This window comes from Micromys minutus (genome assembly GCF_963924665.1).
Source record: "Micromys minutus genome assembly, chromosome: 24".
In the NCBI taxonomy this organism is placed as follows: domain Eukaryota; kingdom Metazoa; phylum Chordata; class Mammalia; order Rodentia; family Muridae; genus Micromys; species Micromys minutus.
The window spans coordinates 11,758,374-11,778,138 of NC_137959.1; the positions used below are offsets into that span (position 1 = coordinate 11,758,374).

At 42.5% G+C, this 19,765-nt stretch overlaps 1 pseudogene across 1 annotated transcript in view; it reads right to left on the reverse strand.

Annotated features, from left to right (window-relative positions):
- LOC308435909 (dehydrodolichyl diphosphate synthase complex subunit Nus1-like) overlaps positions 1 to 10,999 on the reverse strand; it is a 106,058-nt pseudogene extending 95,059 nt beyond the window's left edge. The window contains exons 1-2 of the transcript in view: positions 10,665 to 10,999; positions 10,025 to 10,118 (exon numbers count right to left, since the gene is read on the reverse strand). The product of the transcript in view is annotated as a dehydrodolichyl diphosphate synthase complex subunit Nus1-like (transcript). The remainder of the gene's footprint in view (positions 1 to 10,024; positions 10,119 to 10,664) is intronic.
- Positions 11,000 to 19,765: the final 8,766 nt, after the last annotated feature.

Consider the following 19,765-nt stretch of genomic DNA (forward strand, 5'->3'; position numbering starts at 1 on the left):
AGTCATCACAATAGGGCCATGCTTTGCAGATGTTTCCACATAAGCAGCCCAGCTAAGATGCTTTGATGGGAAAGCTTAAATGGAAGTGAGATAAACTTGTAGACTTAGATTTTTTTCAAAAGCTACTTTAATTAGGGTTCTTAAACATTTCCTTCCTTTTTAGGCCACCAACCAAAGGTAGGGGAGAAGAAAAGTTATTAAGAAATGGGGGATATAGATCTGTTTAGAAGTAGTTTTTAAAGCCAATTCCAAACAAGAATCGGGGGCTGGAGAGATGGCTCAGCCATTAAAGGATAGGCTCACAACCAAACAAGATTCAGTAGTAGTGGTTCAGTCCAATTGGCAAACACCAAACATGAATCAGCAGCAGTGGGTCGATCCAGAAGAAACAGTGAAGCTCCCCCAAAACAGCATGAGTCTGTGGATGTGGCAAGAAGCAGCTGGAATACCATGCGAAATTTTTTGGTGCTTTTCTCTCTATGAAGTCACAACAAGTGAAGATCAGTGAAGACCAGCAAAGTGTTGCAAGGCGAACCAATATAAGAGCATTGTTCACTGTCTCTTGGGTTACATGTATACTCTTATTAAACATCATGAATTGAACAAAACATCCTCTCGCATATCTGCTTCAGCAAAACTCCTCTCATAAAACATCACACGACATAACTGAATTTCTAAAGAAACTAGAAATTTTCACGTCACAAACTCCTCTTTCCTTGACTGCAAAGCTGGGGAGATGAGAGTTCCATGCTTTCGTTGCTGGCGGTTAGAGAAAGCCATGCAGAGGTTAAGCTAGGCAAACAGGCTGGTGGATCATGAGCAGTGACAGTCCAGTTCACTGATGGAATAGATGTGAGGAGATGCAGAGGACAGTTGTATTACTTGCCTATTGTTGTCATGACAAATTAAGAGGAAGTAGTGATTTAAGAGCACTGTCTTTTCTCTTGCTTTCCCATCTTTGGATTTTACAATCTTTCTACCTCCTTCCTGGATGATCTTTGACCTTTGAGGAAGGGTGGAGATACATATGTCTCATTTGTAGGTGAGCACCTCATTGATACATAACTCTGCACCATGCTTGAGTTTCCTCCTGGGCCAGGTAAACTTTCACACAGAGGATAACCTCTGTCTATGGAGCAGTGGGGTGTCCACAAGAGCACTTCCTCATGTCGTCAGCATTCTGAAATCAATGGATTAGTTAAGGCCATCCTTTGATTCTGTTCAGCCCGATCATTGAATTTGCCATAATGAGTTTTGTTTGTTTTATTTATTTATTATGGTATATGTATGTATATGTATGTATATATAAGAGCATATGCCAAACAAGAGAGGGTGAGAATAAAAAAAAAAAAAAGCCCTTCCAGTAATTTTTTGCAAGGGAGCATCTTGTCATGTGTTAAGGCAATCAGAGGACAACTTCTGGGGTTTTACTTTAAACTCAATCAGAAATCAGCTGCTTACTCCCACAATAGCGGTGCCACACTAGAGCACTCATAAGCATGTTTGGCCATTCCAGTCGTTGCTAAAGTTTACAGGGCTTGCAGCTGTGTGAGACTGTTGACGACTTTCCCCACTTAAACCGCACCTGGTACTACGAGAACCTCCAGGAAAGAAGCTTCCTGGTCAGTACCATTTTTATGTCTTCATGTACTGTCACCAAGGTGACATCTTTAGCAATAAAGGGTCTCACCGTCGAGTTCTGGTAAGCAACTAACAATGAAGGTGATAGCCTGTATCATTTGGAAGAAATCTGCCTCCCTATCTTTTCTGGCTTCTATAGGATGGGTACATTCCCTGGCCTGTGACCCTTTCGATTTTCAAGCTATATCATTCCAAGTTTGCTTCTTTCATTCCATCACTCTGAAGTCCCTCCCCCCCCCCTTGTGATTGCTACTCAAATGATATCTGACCGTCTTTCTGCACCAAAGTCATCTCATGGTTGATTAATAATCTAACTTCCATCCCTTTCATCTCTCCTCAATGTGTAACACATTTTTCAAATCCCAGGGATAATGCTGTGGCCATCATGGGATCATTATTCGATCTTTCCTGCCAGTGGATAATGAGATAGCCTGTGTTAATATCTCCCAGATTGCAGAGTTACAGAGATATGGAGGTTAATGTGGGTTTAACCAAAGGGATTCCAGTGTTGAAGGCACAGTTGATTCAAAGTCCACTTATGCTGGCTGGAGGATGGACTGTGTATACTCTACAATGCTCAAGTCCTTGCCATTCAGTTGCCCCAACTTGAGAGCCTTTTCTCACACTTACCTTTTGTTAGTGGTTAAGATACTTCTGTGCTTCTGTCTTGGCTCTCCAAACCTTTATGAATCCTCCATTTATTGGTTGGTTTGGCAGCCAGGACTAATTTTTTTTGTTATTCCAGATGTCTGTGGGACTGGTACTCACTCATCTTTCCTATGACCATTTAGGTCTCACTTCCCTCCAATAGTGCTTGTTCTCTGTGCTCTAAGGAGAGAGGTTAGACTAGACCAGGCTCCCACACCTGCCTGCCTTCCTCCTGTTCTGTGCTGGCAGGGCACTGTCATCCCTGCCTACTCTGTGCTCTTCACAGGTTTGTCCTAATTCAGATGGGTTTTAAATTCTGTTCTCTCTTCACATGCATTTCCATCATAAGAAGAGCTCTTAGTGACAGTGTTTGTATTTGTTCCTTGTTATCCACTTTTCCTCTTATATCTGTGTGAGTCCTTTTGTAGCACTGTGTTCCTCATAAGTACCTGGATGAGCAGGGTACGGTTGGTGCGCTCAGCTCAGCTCTCCCAGTGCATTCACAGACTAGCAGGCATTCAACACAGAATTCAGGAGGAAGGAGAGACCTACTTACTGGGTATAGAAGGTGCTCTGCACACAATAGCCACCATTTTTATGTTTATGGCAGACCTCACACTTAGTGCTGCACATATTTTTATTAGAATTTACAGCAACAGGAAATGGCATTGATCACAGGACACAGACCAGTAAACTGAGGCACAACAATGTTCAGTAATTTATCTAATGTCACAGAGTATAAAGTGACACAATTCAGTCAGTTTCTCATGGATGTATACAATCTTCTTTTCTTAATTACCTTTATATTGCTATGATAAGACACTATGGCTAAAGTAACATACAGAAAAAGAGGTTTTCTTTGAGATTTAAAGTTTGGGAGGATTAGAATCCATGACACTCAGGGCATGAAGCATGGCAGCCATCAGGCAGGTGGACATGACACTGGAGAAGGAGCTGTGAGGTTACATCTTGAGGTATAACCATGACTCAGAGAACTAACTGGAATGTCATGGGCGTTTGAAACCTCAAGTCCTGCCCTTAGTGACACATCTCTTGCAATAAAGCCACACCTCCTAATCCTTTCCAAACAGTTCCACACACACCCCTGGGACCAAGTAATAAAACATTAGGCTGTGGGAGTCATTTCCATTCAAACCACCACATCCTTCTTCTGTCCCTAAAGAGACAGAATGTGCATGTTCTTTAAAAAATTATTTATGCAGTTTATGTATGTGAGTACTTTGCCTGAATGTACATCTGTATACCAAAAGGTGGCATCAGACAGGTGTGAGCTGAATGTGGATGCTGAGAATTGAACTCCCAGCTTCAGAAGAGCAGCAAGTGCTCTTAACCACTGAGCCATCTCTTCAACCCCCTTGACATTTAGATGTTATTCCTGGGAGTGGGTTTGGCATTGTTTGGGGGGAGGTTAGAGAATCTCAGTAAGTACTTCAGGCTTCTCTAAAATTTATGACCCTTCTGTCTCTGCCTCCCGAGTTCTGGGATGGTAGGGTGTGCCCTCACATCTGGGTTCATATGGAGATGTTTGCAGTATCATTGACTTTTTCTGGCCTATGGTCTGGTTGAGCTAGATCCTTCCAGAGGTACTTATTTAGGGGAAAGACAAGAGGTGGGGAAGATCTTGAGCACTGTCTTTACACACAGACTGGACAGAGCATAAAGAAGATTGCAGTTGCAGCTGTTCCCTTTCTGTTGAAGTGGGGGAAGTGGACAGTCTCTCTGCAGTCCAGCCTTCCACCAAGGTGGAAGACTCCCTTCACCTCACCTGGTCTTGCCTATTTGTTTATAGACTTATTTGATTATCGTGCCTTATTTGTTTAAAAAGTCACTCAGTAGAAACATATAGAGGCCATTCCCGTTCCATTTTTTTTTTTTCAAATCTTGTTTAGGAACCAAAATTTATTAACATTTGTATTTGTTTCCTAAAGCTTCCATAAAAATCATAAACTGAGCTATATAGACAACAGATTCTCTTCTTTCTGGACTTTTTGAGGCTAAAGTCCAGTGCATGGGCAGTGCTTTTCCTTTTGAAGGCCCTAGAGAATAACCCAGCCCCTGGCTCTCCTCTATACCATAGTTATTGGTATCCCTGGGCTTGTAGATGCTCCCCTACAATCTCTCCTTTGTCACATAGCCTTCCCACTATGCTTCTGTGACTTTCCACAGCTCTCTTGCCCTCCAGGGTCACCCTTGTTATAAGGTTATTATTGAACTTTCAATGTAGAAAAGGTTAGCCTAAAATCACCAGATCGTTGAGTGCTGGGATTAGCAAGTATGCAGCCACCATACCTGTCTCTTTCATGTTTTTTTTTTTTTTTTTTTTTTTTTATAATGATACAATTAATTGAACCTATGGTCCACTCAATCTACCATGACCCTATTTTAACTAATTATACCCATGGAAAGCCTACTTTCAAACACTCCCACATTTTAAGTTTCTAGGTTGATATCGTGGTAGGCACTCATAGGGAATGTACTTTGGGCTGCATTGACATCTCTCTTCTAATAATACATTTGGAGGTGTATTATTAGGATTTTTATCTGTGCACACTGTATGCATGCACCTCTCTCTGAACAACAGTGGCCTGTTAGCAAATTAGGACCCCATCTGTATTAAGGTGCATTCACAGCCCTCTCGGAATTGCAAAATATTTTTTTCTCCTTAAAGACTATCAAACTAAGGCAGATTCTATTCCTAATACATCTGCATAGAAGGCGAGGAGGGCCATCCCAGCCTAAACTTTTGGGAGTTTGGGAGCGAGTAAGGCAAAGCATGTCTTCTGAGTAAAATTTTAGGGAAAAATCCCTCTCTATCATCTTATGCCTATATATAATTGGGTATGCACACGATTTAAATCAGATGCATTATGGGAAGGGACATGCACAGTGAGCAAAGACCTTCATAATCAAAGCTTATCAATCAAAATAAAGAACTACATGGTATGTCTCTTAGAAATCAAAATCCTTCTTTCCCTTGAACTTCATAAAGGAAGCCCCCCTCAAACACCCGGGTCCTTGAGTACCCTCATTCATTGGATTACTATTACTCTCAACAGTATATTTGACTGGTTCTATCACTTTGCTTTGAATAAATTTTCCTTAGAAATAAGTATGAACCTTTATTCCAATTATTGACTAAAAGGTTAAGAGGTCAAAAATTCCTATCCCAGATCCTGACCACCAGTCACAGTGTCATCTAAGGAGGAGTAGATTAAGCTGTGATTTGGAAAACAAGCTAAAACAGCCTTCTCAGAAGCCTGTCATGATAGGTAAGCTTGACTCTACATTTGGTTTCATTAAGAAATGGTTAGGGGCTTAGTGGAACATATTTCCAGGCTGTCTCTGAGGGTATGACCAGAGACAATGAGGTTATTGCATCTGAACTAATCCTTAGATGTCAGTAATTGAGTTGGTGAAAGTTAAAGGTGGGACCTTGTCTTAGGGTTTTACTGCTGTGAACAGACACTATGACCAAGGCAACTCTTATAAGGACAACATTTATTGGGGCTGGCTTACAGATCCAGAGGTTGGGTCCAGTATCATCAAGGTTGGAGCATGACAGTGTCCAGGCAGGAGGTTCTGAGAGTTCTACACCTTCATCTGAAGGCCACCAGGAGAAGACTGACTTCCAGGTAGCTAGGTCAAAGGTCTTAAAGCCCACACCCACAGTGATACTCCTCCTCCAACAAGGTCACACCTACTCCAACAAGGCCACACCTTCAAACAGTGCCATTCCCAGGGTCAAGCATATTCAAACCACCACAGGCCTCATTGAAGAAAGTAGGTAACGAGTCTGTCCTAGAGGGTATTTCTTGCTCTGGTTCCTTACTGAATTCTTTTTCACATCTTCCTAGTCAGCTATAAAGTGAATGGCTCTCCCCAGCACATGCTCTACCACGATGGTATTAGGGTACTGAGGCAGAGCAGTCATGGACCGAATATTAAGGGAACCATGGCCACAATAACTCCTCCTCCCTTGAACTAACCCTGTCAAAAGATTTTGACTGTAGTGATGCAAAGGTCCTTGGTCACTTTCCCAGTCTCCAGCTCAATCCCACTACACTTTTCAGATGTCTCTGTCTTTGTCAGTCACTCAGCCTGGGGTCACAACCCCATCCTCAGGGACTGACTGCCGAGTGTGCTGCTCATTTGAATTCTAACCCTATTTGCTATGTGACCATGAACAAATCACCCTCTCTTGGTCTCCTCCTGAGGAAGGCAGCACCTTGTTTGAAGATTAAAGCCAGCTGTTCCTGTAAGGTGATGAGAACAGTGCTTTTCTCATTAAAAAAAAAAAACCCTCAAAGACATCAGCCCTCACAGGGCTTTGTCATTGCCTTAAGACCCCCCAGTTCTCTCTGCCTCTGCAGCCTTCACAGGCTGAGAATGGCAAGGCCGGTATCTGGGCATGTATGATCTAAAGCGAGGGGGTAACTCCTTGTTTTAGATGGAATGACTGGGGACTTGTTGGTGCCACCATAGTGTCACAGACACCTACAGTCACCAGCAAGAGCTGTGACAAGGAAGGTGGAGGAGGGGATGCTTGGAAAAGGTACCTCAGTAGACAGGTGTGCTTTCTTCTCATCACTCCAAGCCAGCTAGAATGAACCTCAAAGACCCTGAGGTAGCAGGGAGGCTGGTCTTCCAGAGACAGGAAGGGAGGCTCTGGTGTTATCGTTGTGTCTGATTGGTAAAGGGGACAAGGTGCGGCCCTTCCTCAAGAGTTGAGAGTAGGCTGTACTTGATGAGCTGCATTTTCAGAAGGATGTGCCCAGTAGGTGGATTTTCTGGGAACCAAATGTGACTTAGACAGGTAGCCTGATACCGTTCTAAAACTCAGGGATAGATAGTCATGTTCAATAGCTGCTGTCACAAATAGCACCACCACGGAGAGAGTGCTGGTTAGGTTTTGTTTGTTTGTTTGTTTGTTTTTGGCCTGGGACATCTGGGAATAGGTAACTTTAGTTGAGAAAATGTCTGTCAGATTGGCTTGTAGACAGGTCTGTGGTGCATTTCTTGACTGATGACTGATATGGGAGAGCCCAGAACATTATGGGTGGTGCCACTCCTGGGCTGTATACATCATGAGGAACAGGTCAGTAAGCAGCGTTCCTCTGTGGCTTCTGCTGGAGTTGCTGCCTTGACTTCCCTCAATAGTGGGCTGGGACTGAGATGTCCAAGCCAAATAAACCTTTTCTCTCCAAGTTGCTTTGTGGCATGGATTTTATCTGAAATGGGTCCCTAGGGCTGGGTGACTTCTGGAAGTTTTAAAGGAGAATTCATGCCTTTCTTTCTTTTGGGTCCTAAAAGCTCCCTGCCTTTTGGGCACAGGGTTTTGACCTCCTTCCAAGCCAGGTATTCAGCATTTCCCAACTTTTCTTCAAGAATAATATTTTCTCTTTGCCTCTACTGGCAACTTTGGGCCCCACAAGACAATCCAGGTTCATCATCTCTGTATCCTTCATCATATCAACTGAGTTCCTCTTGCACTGTACGAAAACACACTGATGGTGTAGGATGTTGGGAGGGAAACATATTTATAGTGGACTACAGGGGGACTGCTGGAGGCCAGACTAAATCTGGAGTGTAAGACTATGTGGAGGTACTGTTTAGACCAAAGGAAAGAAATATGTACCATTCCTCCAAAAAGTGGGCAGCAGATTGGTTAGAAAGCACTTGGTTGTTGGTCTATTTGGAGTGTATCAGTTATGTGACCACACATAAACAATACTCATTTTCCTTTATTTTCTCTACTTTTTGACATAGCTTCAGAAGAACTAGAAATATTATCTAGCAAATATGAAAGGTGTGCTGGGTTGTGGCTTTTATTATGTGACTGGAAAATATAAGCCATCCGAAGTACCTGCTTGATTATCCTGAGACTGAAGAAAATGAGTCGGAGTCCACAAGAGACTCGGAAGTCACAGAGGGAGAGAAAAGGAAACTGGCCTTTGCTCCCATGTTCTCAACTCCAGCTTGAAGGATAAACAGGCAGCATGAGGATTTTAGGGATTCTGGTATCATCACTGGACCTGAAGCCCCCAAAGACGAGAAGAGACTTCATTTCTCTTCTTCCCTATAGTTGATGCCTGGTCCACTTGACCTCTTTGGAGATGAAAGCCACGTGCCTTTGGGAGTTAGAATCCAAGTCTATTTTAAGTTCCCTCCTCTGGCAATGTCAAGGCTGCCTGGATTTTGTACCTGGAAGCCACCAGTAGCAAAGCAATGCAGATGGATATGACCTACAGTATACAGTAATGGAAGGACGAGATTTCACTGTGTATCAAGGTTATGTGGGCTTCAGCACACAGATGAATGTGACTCCGGCTGCTGACCTACTATTGGTCTGCCTTTGCCAGAAGTAGGCATGAGTGGCTGAGTGAGCCATCCTGACTTGTCACTGGTGGACACAGTAATGAAGCCTGCAATGAATCTGTATGGACTAAGAGGCCTAGGTATTCACACGTCTACACTTCTTCTCTGTCATCCCTGCTGAGCTTGCTGTCAGGAGCTCTGCAAACAGGTTAGTGGTGAAGATTATGGTCAGAAGTCAGACCCACCCTGGTTTGACTTCTCATTAGCCAACTAATACTTCTGTGACCATGGGCAACATGACGTCTGTTAGAGCCTCACTTCTGTCTTCTGTTAAATAGAAGTAATAGGGGAGCATGCAGCAGTGATAGATACAGGGCCACCAATCAGTAGGTCCCAAATATTTAACTGCTGCTGCTCTCATCAGAACATGTTCTAAACTAGAGGGGGCAACTTGGGGGATGGTTACAAAAGGTGTAAACATGCCCAACAGGAATGCAGGAGGGGACAGAAATGAACAAAAGAAACATGCTGATGTAATTTTCGCAAATTAACGTCTCTGTTAATGACTCCAGGATGCCCAGAGAACATCAAGCCAGATGAACTTTCACAAATGCTACTTTGTGGCATATCGCTTTCAAACCGTAGAAGGAACATAACTTTAAAAATCTTTGATTTGAGTGTTAACAAGTTTAAGTCCCAACCCTCATTCTCATACACATCACAGTGAAGTCAGTGTCCAGGGATGAAATTAGCTCTGTCTCCTGCAGGAAATACACAAAGCAATATGCCCGTGTTGTTGCCCAGTTTCCTGTCCAGGGCAGCCTAGGACTGAGGTCCCTCATTTGCACATTCCCTGAGGTGCCAGAGGAAAGTGCAGACCTCAGCAGCCTTCACTCAGAAGACCTTTGCAGCTCTAGTAACCACCAGAGGAGACTTTCTAGTCTTCACTAACCCAGGCTTGTCTGGGGCTGGAACCACGGCTCTTGCAGCTACTATGCATACCTTCCCAAACTGGTGTAGGAATCACTGCTCTCCCATCAACTCCAGCTGGTTTGAACATCTATGCTCCAGAAGAGCACTCAGGTGTCCCACCTAATATGTGCAGATGCCACTGTATGTGTGCCACAGGGATGCTCTGGTCACTGCTGTGTGTAAGCCTGTGGGATTGGTGCCCACTGCAGTGTCATATGCTTGCCCATGGGACAGAATACCCACTACAGCCATGCCTGACAGATTTACCATAGCTAGCTCCTGACCAGGAACCTTTTGTCCTGTGTGTGTCTGTGTGTCAGGAGACATGACCTTTATATGCACTTCTAAAATGGCCCCCATGCTATCTGGCATAAACAACGCTGCATGTACTAACTTGGGTTTGGATTTGAAGGCCCATGTTTCTCACTCTGATGGTACTTTTGAGTCCTGAGAAAAGGGCCTTTTCTGCCTTGGCAAGCCTGTGAAGTTTGGAGGCAGATACTGAAGAAAACAAGGCATAGCTGCGAGAAACAGAAAACCAGAGAAACACAGTACCAGGGAACATAGGTTCTGCAGTAACTGAGCAGAGAGAAACAAGGGTTTACAGACTACAAACAATAAACTAAACATGATTGTTTCAGAGAAGCTCAATGAGGTAGGAGAGAACACAGACAGGCAAGCTAACTACATAGAAAAATGTGACAGTAAAACTGAACTACTAACAAAGAAATAAGACAAAATACCCAACAAGCAGAAATTCTGGAACTGCATACCATAATGATTGAAATTTAAAACAGCAAACAGACAAGAAAAAGCCCAGAGAATGTCAACAGAGTCAATATGGCAGAAGAACACGAATTCAAGGACCAAATGGGTCAAATAATACAGATAAAAAAGAAACAGAAAAGTAACGAAGATAGAGTGATACGGTATGCATTGTAGGAATTTAAGAAGAGGGCAAAGGACAGAAACGATGACTGAGAAGCCTTCAGTTTTGGTTGGAACTCAGCACCCAGAACCACAAAGCTCAATATCTCTAGTAGGAACACAATATAAAGTAAGACCACCATTGAACCAGCATAACCACCATAGGGCCCGCATGACCACCACAGGACAGCATGACCACCATAGGGCCCGCATGACCACCACAGGACAGCATGACCACCATAGGGCCTGCATGACCACCACAGGACAGCATGACCACCATAGGGCCCGCATGACCACCACAGGACAGCATGACCACCATAGGGCCCGCATGACCACCACAGGACAGCATGACCACCATAGGGCCCGCATGACCACCATAGGACAGCATGACCACCATAGGGTCAGCATGACCACCACAGGACAGCATGACCACCATAGGGTCAGCATTACCACCATAGGACAACATGACCACCATAGGGTCAGCATGACCACTATAGGACCAACATGACCACCATAGAACAGTATGACCACCATAGGGCCATCATGAACACCATAGGATCAGCATGACCACCATAGGGTCAGCATGACAAGTATAAAACCAGTAGAACCACCAGAGGAACAGTAGAACTACCATAGGACCAGCAAGACCACAGTAGGACCAGTAGGATCACCATAGAAAACCATGTTGCCATTAAACTGACAGAAGTCAAGAACACAAGACAATCTGAAAGCAGCAAGAGAAAGTGACATGGAAGGGGCAGCCTACACGAGACTATCAGTGGCTCACTCATGCCCAGACATGGTAGATGGTATATTTAAAGTGCTGAAAGGAACTGGATATGGTGGTACACACCTGTAATACAGCACCCAGGAGTCTGAGGCAGGAGGAGAGTGAGTTGGAGGCCACTGTGGACCACGGAAAGAGACCTTGTCTCACAATCAATGCTCCCCCCTCCACCACCAAATTCAGCCAAATAGGCATTTTGTGATGGGCAAAGATCTGCTTTCTAAAAAAGACTTCTGTCCCAGAGAACAGCTGAGGTTGTCCACCATGAGACCCGCCTTCTGAGAAACGCTTCAGGGAACTTTCTGAGAACTGCAACATGAAGGCATGTGGAGATCACATGGGCAAAGGTCAGAGTATCGCTGCCTCACAGCAGTGTGACACTCAACGTGGCAGGTAGTCACATAAAGACCAACTTAACAAGTGTTTGTGTGAGTGCAGACAAAAGCTAATTTTCAACATTACCATTGAAAGTATAAATTGGTACAGCCATTAAGGCAAACACTATGGAATTTCTACAGAAAGTTATAAATAGTATCACACCAGACGAAGACAAGGGAGACCACACAGTAGATAAAGTACTTGCCATGCAAGTGTTAAGACCTGAGTTTGAATCTCCATATGTTTAATATTCTTGCACTTCTATGAGGAGTAGTGGAGACAGGAGAATTCCTGTAAGTCAGCCTGGCACAGACACTGGACAACATTAAGAGACTTTATCTCACACAAAGGAGAAAGAAACCTGAGTATATCCTTTGACTTCCACATGTATATATGCTGTGGCTTATGCCTGCCCTCCTTCACACACGTGAATGCACCTCTACACACACACACACACACACACACACACACACACACACACACACACACACTATATGCACACTATTCATACACACAAAGATTATAAAAAAATTACTATATGATCAGCAAATCTCACACTGCATATGTTCCCCAAAGAAATGTAATCAGTATTCCAAAGAGGGATAGAATGCCCGTGTGCAGCTCAGCATTGGTGACAGTAGTCAAATAGGAATAACCTAAATTCCCACTAACAGGTAAGAAGTGTGTCATGTGTTCAGTAGAATATTATCCAGCCCTTAAAACCAAGGATAGCATTCTATTCTAGTCAGCTTTCCAACTCTGTGGAAACACCAAGAATGAGTTATAAAGAGAGAAGCTCATGGCCCCAGAAGTTCCTGTTCTTGGTCTCCTGCCTCTTGTCTTTCAGTCTGTCATGAGGCTCAGAGAATGACAGAGAATGCAGAGACAGATACGATCATGGAGAACACTATGCTAAGTAGACAGCACTAGAACCAGAGGACAAACATCACATGATTTCACTTACTGATGTGTAGTATCTGAAGCAGTCAACAGAATATAAGCAGAGAGTGGGGTGGCAGCTGCTAGCGCTGGGCATGGGGAGAGGTGGGATCTTACGGTCAGACTGTGCAGGCTCTGCTTTGTAGGATGAGGAAACTCTGACATTTTCCTGTATGGCATGGGGCCTAGATGCTGTTGACCTGAAGGACTTCTGAAGGTTCACAGTGGCCCCGGGGAGGTCTTTAAGGGGTGGTATCTAGTTAGATGTGTCCTGGGACCCCAGCCCTGTCTCTTTCTTGGCTTTCTCAATGACATGAAGTGAGCATATTTCTGGTCTGTACTCCCTGCCGTGCTTAGATTTATCACAGGCCTAAAAGTAAGAGGTGGAAGGTTCATGTGATAAAACATCTTTATAATGATCTATTCCATGTATCATCACAGCAGTGAAAAACTGACTAAAACAAAGAAGTTAGGAACAATGCATTGCATACTTTGCACTTGAAACACACTGAGGACAGATATGTATTCTGACTCCACAACCCCAAAAGGTAGTTGTAAGGTGACATGTGTGTAGGGATAATTGGTGTACTTATCATTTCTCTTCATGTGTGCATATCAAGGCATCATGTTATATATGTGTGTGTGTATATATATTGTGTTAAAAACATTTCCAAAAAAGACATATGAAAAATGTTACATTTTCTGTTAAAAACAAAGAAAGTCATATCCTCCTTCTCAGAAACCATGGGTGCAAAAAAAAAAAAAAAAAAAAAATCTGCACTTGGTACAATTACCTTTTAGACGCAGAGTGGAAATGAACAGTATTTTTATTTCCAGAAAAAAAAAAAAAAAAAAAAAAAAAAAACGTTTCAGGAACTGTGTGGCCTGTAGATCTTCCTTGCAAGAAATGTCAGAAAAAGTTCTTCAGAGAAAAGGGAAGAGATATGACATAGGTCATGAACCGAGCTCCCATGAGGAAAGGCAGGTAAGCAAAGGTTAGGTCGGGGGAGGACAGAGGAAAGTAAATTAGACAATTTCATTTTCTTTTAAAAGTTTGTATTACATTTGCTCGCTTGTGTGTGTGTGTGTGTGTGTGTGTGTGTGTGTGTGTGTGTGTGTGGAGGAGGGTGGAAGTTGAAAGTTTTCTACCATGTGGTTCTAGGGATCCAGCTCAGGTCATCAGACTTGGTGGCGAGTGTCTTCATCGACAGAGATTACTGTCTTGTCAGTCCTCACTTGATTTTCTTACTCTTAATTGATGTAGTAATTTTTTTGAATCACTGACAGTGACTCACAGTTATGTGTGTTTTGGCATGTCTTCCTGTTTGTGTGTGCATATGTAATTATTTATACTGCTCTTCACGTCACATAAGTGATCAGCGGATTTAGGGGTGAGAGAAGGAGTTACAGTTACTTTGTCACTACCCCATGTCCTTACACGACCCAGGAGGTGGTGTAGGGTTGTCTCAAAGCTGCTGTGCACCCTGAAAACTGTAGAACAACCGTGCAACAAACCAAAAGTATAAAATAATACACACATAAGCATAGTATGTATTTGCTAGGAAAGGAGAAAATTAAACTACACGGATGCAGAAAAGTAGCAGAAGCCAGAAATAAGAGACAGGTAGGGCTGTAGTAGAAAACAGGACACACATGCTGGATAGAGCCAGCTATGCTTAAATCACTCTCAAGATTGATGCAAATATGGCCACTGACAGACAGACTTAGTAATCAAACCAGAATCTAAGACTCAGCTATGAGTTGAACACAAGAAAACCTAAATGTGCCTAACATCTGTACAAGCATTTGACCATAGATCCAAAGTAAATGAATTAACGAAGTGACACTAACACTAATCAGCAGACAGTGGAGCTAGGGATGTAGTTGGTGGAGTGCTTGCCTACCGTGTAGCCAGAGCCCTTGGGCTCAGTCCTCAGTATTTCATAGAACCACATGTGAGGGTGCACACTTTGTAACCCAGAACTCAGAGGCAGATACCGGAGGACCAACAATAAAAGTAATCCTCAGCTACATAGTTTGAAGTAGCCTGGGCTACATGAGACCCCATTTAAAAAAATATGCCCAAATAGGTCAATTTAATTCAGAATTTCAGAACAAAGAAAGTTACAAGGACAAAGAAGGTTATGATGTAACATTAAAGGGACACTTTCCCAACAAAATGTAATTCTGCATGTATACGCACATAACCGAAGAGCATCAAAGTATATGAGGCAAACACTGGGTGAGTTTCAAGGAGAAAGGAAGAAATATGCTCAGGCAATTGGCAACTTCCTCATCTCTGTCAGGAATGCACCAACCTAGCGGGCAAAGACCAATAAGGACATCCTGGAGTTGACATCAGCATCAGCCAAGTGGACACAATGGTCAACCCATAGAGCAATTAATTCACAAAAAGCAGAACAGCTATTCTTGTCCGACTCACACAGATCATACACAATCCCAGCCATATTCACACATCTAAAAGACAGAAGTCATGTGATGTCATAACTGAGTTAGTTACCTAGAATGATATCAGTTACAGAAAGATAGCTGGGGATTTCCCATGTGGTTGGAGATTTAATAACACACATTTAAATAACATGCGAGTTAGAAAGCATATATCAAAAGAAATTTAAAAATATTTTGAGCTAAATGAAAAGACACAAAGCATAATTGGGAAAAAGAAATAAATTCTCTACAAAATTTTTCAGAAGACATAAACAGAAGAAATATTCTCTAATTCATCCTGAGACCAGCATTACCCAATGCCAAAGACAGACAGATACAATGAGCAAGAAATGTTTCTCATGAAGTCCATACAAAAACCGGCAGCAAAATACTGACAAATTGAATACAATGTTGTTTACAAAGATCTCTACATCGAAAACAAGAGGAATTTATTCCAGACATGCAAGATTGATCTAACATTTTAATATTAGCCAATGTAATTGACACCACGTGCAAGCTAAGTAGAAACAACATATTAGTGTATATCAAGAAAAGTTACTTGACCAGATCCAACACTCATTTGTGATTTTATGAACTATAGAGCTGAGCATGTCACCCACTCACAAGGAATAGTGACAATGCCTCTAGCTAGCCCCAGTAATGCCAACAAACTAACTCTCCTGTTGACAACAGGACAAAACAAGAATTTCTAGTCTTGGCTAACTCCTTCTCAAAATTATCCTGATAGACTTAACTCAATATAACAAGAAGGTAAAATCAAATATATACTTGTTGAGAAGAAATTAAACTGTCATCATTCGCAGATTACTAGATTATTTATCAAAAGTTTAAAAGAATAGAGCAAAGTCTTCCAAGAAAGCAGCAATGACCTACAACAAGGCTTTGGGGTATAAACTTAATGTGTTAAATCAATTATTAAATACTATGCATTACCAACAAACAAATGCATTTTAAATGAATGTTTAAAAACATTAATACAGAAATGAAATCCGTATGCATAAATCTGGCAAAAAAAAAATTGAGCTTTCAGACCTCTGTGGATTTGAGCCCAGACTGGTCTACATAGTGAATTTCAGGCATGTCTTGGTTATCATGAGACCCCATCTCAAAAATATTATATGAACTGGAAAAAGGCTTAGCAAAATCAACTCAATATCAAAGGCAAAAAAAGGTCAGAGGACTGGCATTATGTGATTTCAAAATGAATTATTAAACAACGCTGGTCATAAGACAGCAAGGCATTGGCGAATAAAGAGACAGACAAATAGAACAGAGCGGAGAGCTTTTAATAGCTACACGGAGATAGAAGCTTCATTTTTGTCAAAGAGCAAAGGTTTTTGTCTGTGGAAAAATATTCTTATTTTCAACTAATAGCACCCAACAATTGAGTATCCATATGTGAAATACACATCTGGACACAGATCTTACATCTGTCGTCTAAGTTAAATCCAGTGGGTCATGAACATAAATGTAAAACCACAAGATTTGTAGGATATGATTTAGGAGATTATTCACATGATGTTGAGTAGTTTGGCAATAGCCTTTTATAAAATGCACACTCTCATATAGCTCCAGCTGGCCTTAGAGTTACTATTAACCAAGACTGGCCTTGAACCCCTGATCCTCTTACCTCAGACTCTCAAGTACTGGGATAAAAAGCATGTGTCACCATGCTCAGCCATGGCTAGCAAAGACTTTTGAAAGGTAATACCAAAGGCATGATTTATGAATCGAAGAACTGATGAACAGGTCTTCATTACAGTTAAAAATTTCGGCTCCATGGACAGAAGAGAAGGAAAAGAGAAGTCACAATCTGGAAGAAAGAATATTCATGAGATGTATCTAATGAAGGATTGTTATCCAAAATATAGAAATAATTCTTAAAAAGCTAATCAACTAGAATAGAAACAACTCTGTTAAGGCCAGTTAAGGAGATACACAGATAGCAATAAATACAAAGAGATATCCAATGTCACATGTCCCTGGGGCAATGTGAATTAGTGAGACACTAATAGACAACCATTGGAGCACCAGGTCTAGAACGGAGACCATATCAGATGTTGATGAGAACACAGCCAACAGGAATTCTAGCTTGTTCATTGAATAGCTTCTGTGAGGAGCAAGCATGTGTTTACTGTATGTATGTATATATGTATATATATATATATATATATATATATATATATATATACATACACACACATATATGTATATATATACATATATATATATAGGTTAAAGTCAGTGAAGGGGTTATGTTGATCAGGTTAGTTGATGTGGAAAGACTATTTTGTGTGCATGTGTGCATCTTGGTGTATCTATGTACATACAGTGCCTGAACTCTGGGAACTAGGTGTGAGCCACCTAAATGGTACTTAGAACTGAACTTAAGTCTTCTGAGAGGAGCAATGAGTCCTCTTAACAATGGAACCACCTTTCCAGCCCCTGAGAGCCCATCTTAACTGAGGTCCGGACCATTCCTTGTGCAGGACTCAGGACTGCTTAGAGTGGAGAAAGTGGGCTGATCACTAGGGCTCACTGGCTTGTTCTTTCTGAGTACAGAGGAAACGTGATTAGCTGTTTTAAGCTCCTACTGTCCCAGCTTCCTCCCTGTGATGGGCTGTGAGCCAAACAAAGCCTTCTTTCCTTATGTTGCCCTTGATACAGCATTTTTTAATTTTTATTTATTTTTTGTTCTTTGCACACCAACTAAGGTATATAATATAACTCAGTAATCAGTGTTGGTGTTCCTCCAAAAAAAGTTTATTTGTAATTGCCAATATTCAGATGGAATCAGTGTGCCCTCCAGTAGGTGGATGGGCGAATCAACTGTGGTGCACCCAGATGCTGGAATATTTCTTAGCAAAAGAGAGAAGTGAGCTACTGAGCAATGAGAGGTTATAAAGGAATTTCCACATATCCCAGAATAAAAGAAGGCAATCTGAGAGTGTATCACCATATTACAGCCATTAAAAGACATTCTAGAAAAGGCAAGGCAAAGCTAACAGTGCAAATAGTGGTGGTACGTGTGATTTAGAGGGACATGGAGGATGTGGAGGGCAGAGAATCTACTCTTCGAGACACGGCTGTGATGGGTACACACTGTACATTGATCCAGGCCCAGGAAATGCAGAGTAAAGCCGACATCCGCTGTCGACAGACTCTGAGTGACAAGTGCAGTTCCAACGCAGCTTCTGCTCCTGAGAGTATCCGGGCTACTGCTTGCTGAGCCGGCGATAGAAATATATTGTTCCGCAGCCTGGAAAGTCCAAGACCGACGCCCCAGAAGATCCATTGTCTACAAGTGCACATTCCTCACGACTGGCATCTTCTGTGTACAGCCGTGCGGCAGAGGAGGCAAACACAGATCCCTCGTATCTCTTTTATGAGAGCACCACCAAAGCCATGGTGCAGAGCCCTCATGACCTTGATCTTTCAAGGTCTCTGCTTAATTCTATTATATTATAGATTAGTTTCCAGCATATGAATCTAAGAGGGGGGCTCAAACATTAAGACCATGGAAACCGTAGACATAAACTACTGTGGTAGGTATTGGGGGATGGGGGCGGCTATGAGGATTCGCAAGCAGAGGATATGGGAGAAATCTGTGTGTTTTGCTCAATATCTCAAATTAAAAACTGCTCTAAAAACAAGAAAACCCACTTCAGAGGAAAAAGATAAAGGAAGGGGAAAAAGAGAGGCCAAACCAGAATACTTGAAAATGTCTATGTCCTTAAGCTAGGAAGTGAATTTATATTGAATCTGTAACTGAATTAAGCAATTCCAGAAGATAATAAAAAAAATATTTCCTCTTAGTCGATGTCTCTCTCCAGGAGAACATGGTGAGAAGGAAAGAAAAAAGGAGGCTCCAGTGTCCTAGTCTTCTCTTTCTTCAGAGGACAGCATTCAGTGGCCATGCATACAAAACAAGTATGGCTAACCTGCCATTCTGTTCCCGTCATACAACCACAGCTTTCCAGGCCTCAGTTTTCCCATCTGAGAAATGAGATGATTAGTTTAGAGACAACCCTTGACCTACTGTGATGCGACTTAAAACTTGCCCAGATTTATGATGTCAGAGCAGTGATTCACATTCAGAAGAAATTCCCCGGAAATTCCAAGTCTGGCCTTTTTTAGGCCAAGGCAGAGAGAATGAGATCGTGGAAGTAAATACCCAATACTCCACAGTGCGCTCTGCAGTCTGTCAGTGGGTTTCGGATGCGGTTTCCTTCTTGTATCGCCTGTCTGTGAAACACCCATCTGAGTGCAAATGAGACCAAAGCTGTTAGCCTGCTTTGCCTTGCTTGACTTTGCTTGGGTGTAGGTTAAGATTGTGTTTTCAATTTACCACGGCTATAGCCAGGTAACTAACTCCATTGCAGCTACAATCTGCTTTTTGTCTCCCTGTTAACCTATCCCAGATTTGGCACCCAAGCTGTTCAAAGCTGGTGGCTTTTTGTCTGTCTCCTCTGCTCTTATCAAGGTCCCGCCCCCTGCTGTGCTCACCTCCCGCTATCTGCTTGGCACAGTAGGAAGAGTTCCATCAACTGAGGATGTTCACGGTGGGGGGGGCGGGGGGGCAAATTTACAGGCTTCCCTCAAAGGATCATAGAGATAGTCGAGGAAAGATTTGTGCAGCCGGAAGTCTGAGTTTCCCTGCGGAGGCCA